Raw genomic sequence first — 3,717 nt, forward strand, 5'->3', positions numbered from 1 at the left:
CGTGACTGAAATCCCCGCACTCGAAATAACCTCTCGGTGCAATGGGTTGCTGGCCTGGAATCTGACCATGGTGACCTAAATACCCACTAGAAGAACCCTGAATAGCCGGTGGGCAGTAAGATCTCTCCGGCATAGCAGTGAAATAAGGTCACACTGGAGCACCCCGAGAAGGTGGTGGTGCTGGATATGTGGGTCTACTGGACTACTCTCTCAAGAACTGACCTCCACCCCCAGCCGGAGCACCTCTAAAATATCCAGAATATCTAAACCTCTTATCTCTCATAACTTACTCTCGGCTACGCTGACACACACCCTCCATCCTCTGGGCTATCTCCACGACCAACTCATAAGAAGTCCCCATCTCAACCTCCTGGGCCATAGTGGCCTGAATGCCGGTATGCAAACCCGTAACAAACCTTCGTACTCTCTCTATATCAGTAGGGAGTATCATAAATGCCTGGAGAGATAACTCAGAGAACCTCGCCTCATAATCGGTCACTGACATCTGACCCTGCTGGAGCTGTTCGAACTAAAACCGTAACTCTTCCTTCTGGGAAAGTGGAATATACCTATCCAGGAAAATACGGGTGAAACTGTCCTAAGTAATGGGAGGAGAATTTGTTGGTCTGCCAAGAAGATAAGACTTCTACCATATACGGGCCCTTCCCTCCAGCTGAAAAGTAGTAGAGTCTACCCCATGAAACTCCAATATCCCCATGTTGTATAGTCTGTCCCTGTACCGATCAATGAAGTCCTGTGGATCCTCATGTAGATTACCCCCGAAGACAGGAGGATGTATCCTAGTCCATCTGTCCAATAGCTTTTACGGCTCGCCGACAACAGCTGGTCTGGGCTCAAGTGTAGCTGCTATCACTGGCTGGGCTCCACCCACGGGTAGTGCACCCTGGGTTTGATATATAATAGTTGCATGCCCATGAGCCTGTGTGGTAGGGGTCTATGCTCCCCCGCTCGCCTGAGATATGGCTGGGTCTGCTGGAAATAAACCAACTTGAGTCATAGTGTCCATGAACTGCAGCATACGGCCCATGACCTCCTGAAATCCTGGCCCTGTTCCTCGATAATAGGATCCTCTACTGGATCCACTGGTGGTATAATTGGGATAACTTTGGGACGTCCTCGACCCCTACCATGGGATAGATCCCTCCCCCAGCCTCTGCCTCAGACTCTAACAACTAGCGGAGTAGCTCTTCCTTGGTCTGGAACCTCATTAGAGCGCGTTCTCACCATCTGTGAGAGAATAAAAGAAAGATATTTAGTACTACATCAATTGCACTATGGATGATGATGAAAGGTAGTTTCCAAATACCCTATAGACTCTGGATTATAAGTACAAACGTCTCTGTACCGATCGACAAGTCTCTATTAGGCTTGCTCATAACTTGTGTGACCTATGTGAACCCAGTGCTCTCATACCATGTTGTCACAACACAATTTCACCCATAGGTCGTGATAACTCCCGACATCACAGTTAGGCAAGCCAACTAGTGAATTACACAAACTATTTATTATTTTAAAAGGTTTTCGAGTAATTAAACTCATTTTACTTGCTATATTTGAGAAAATATAAATGATTCAGATTTAAATAAAAACCAAGAAAATTAATTAAAACCACAATTCTACTAGTGTGTGTGCCAGGACCTGGTGTCACAAGTATATGAGCATCTAGTAGATTATACAAAAGAAATTCAAAATACTGCTTGAATACAAAATAGACAGAAAACAAATACAAGAAGAGGCACAAGTTGATGCAGAACGGTTCAGAAAGGCAGCTCGCCACTAAGCCTTTGGGTAACGTGGGTACGCGTCGGTAAGTCCTCCTATAGCACCCGTCTCAGGTCATGCACAAAAAGTACAACAAGTGTAGCTTTAGTACGTAAAAATGTGTACCTAGTAAGTATAAACCCTAATCTCGAAGAAGTAGTGACGAGAGGTCGACTTTGACACTCACTAAGGGTCAATAATATTAAAATAGAAATATTTAAATCAACATGATTTATGTGAATAACAATAATTTTCCTTTATCAAACATACACAATTAATTCTTGCAATTTCAATAATTTTCAATTTATCAATTAGCTTGACAAGCTGCAATAAATTGTCAGAGTATCATGTAATTATTATTATTAGGCACGGTTTCTACCGAGGTCGTTCTACTCGATCCACAATGTCGTGTAAATTGTAGAGGGACGTGCGGCATGATCCATAAATACATCTATATTGTCCAGGCGCTGGCCCCGCTCCACAAGAAAGGAGGACATTTTCTTATGAACCTCCAAAAAGAGAAGTCATTATTATAAGGCTAACACGTGAGGATGTACAATTTCTACTAACAATAAAATAATGTTGTACAAAAATTCAAGTATACGGAATTTCAGTCTTTTACTATCTCTTCTAACAATTCACAATATAATTCCAGTACTTTAATTAAATAAAAGATGCAATTATCACAAAGAATTCATGATTTGAGTCCTAAACTACCCAGACATAGCATAATTTGTAGCTACGCACGGACTCTCGTCACCTCGTGCGTACGTAGCCCCCACAATTAGCAACATTTATTTTTTTAAAATCACCTATGGGATAAATTCCCTTTTACAAGGTTAGACAAGAGACTTACCTAGTCTCAAAATCCACTTCTCGATCGCAATGTCGCGTTAAAGTCTCAATTCGATGCCGAAAAATCCGAAACTATCCAAATATTATACAAAATAATTAATACATGTTCAATATATCGAAATTAGACTATTAAATTAATTACTCAACCCAAAATAATAAAATTCCTAAAATTCACCCCAGGCCCACGTGCCCGGACTATAGAAATATTTGGAGGAAATCATTACGTATAATCTCTAGAACTCAAATATATAATTTCCATCCAATTCCATAACCATTTTTGTGGTTAAAATCGCATTCTTATTCAAATCTAGGGTTTTCATCTAAACCCTTGATTTTCACGATTTACAGGTTATAATCTACCCATAATCTATGTATTGAACTCAAAGTGTGTAGAATTAACTTACCTTCAAGTTGCTAGTTGAAATCCCCTCTCAAAAAGCTCCAAAATCACCCAAGAATGGAGAGAAATGGGCAAAAATGGATGTTTTCCCATATAAGCTTTCTGCCAAACATGCCTTGTGCACCTGCGTCTCTCAAGTTGCTTCTGCGGCTCTATATATGCGGAAAATCCCTCGCAGATGTAGTTTCCCCTAAGCCATCCTCGTTTGCTTCTCCGGTGAGCGGCTCGCATCTGCGAGTCCGCTTCTATGACTTGTACGTCACGTCTGCGCCCCGCTTCTGTGTCTTGTACCCTCGCATCTATGCATAGTCTGCTACTACGGTCTCTTCTGCGCAACTGCGGGCTCGCACCTGCGACTTCCGTTGCGCAAGTGCGATCGTACTAGAAGCAGAAAGCTTTAGCTTGTTCTCCAAAGTTCAAAATTGGTCTGAGCCTCGTCCGATTTGTGCCCAAGACACCCGGGCCCCTGTTCGAGCATACCAACAAGTTTGAAATAACAAAAAGGACTCGCTCGAACCCTCATAACGTGTAAAACAACATCAAAACTAAGAATCATACCCTAAACCAAATTCATTTAACTTAGAAATTTTGAATTCTTCAAACTTACTCTGAACGTGCCGAAACATACTTAAACTACTCGGAATGACACCAAATTTTGCGTGCAAGTCTTAAATCACCAT

Source organism: Nicotiana tabacum, chromosome 19 (genome assembly GCF_000715075.1).
Source record: "Nicotiana tabacum cultivar K326 chromosome 19, ASM71507v2, whole genome shotgun sequence".
Taxonomy (NCBI): domain Eukaryota; kingdom Viridiplantae; phylum Streptophyta; class Magnoliopsida; order Solanales; family Solanaceae; genus Nicotiana; species Nicotiana tabacum.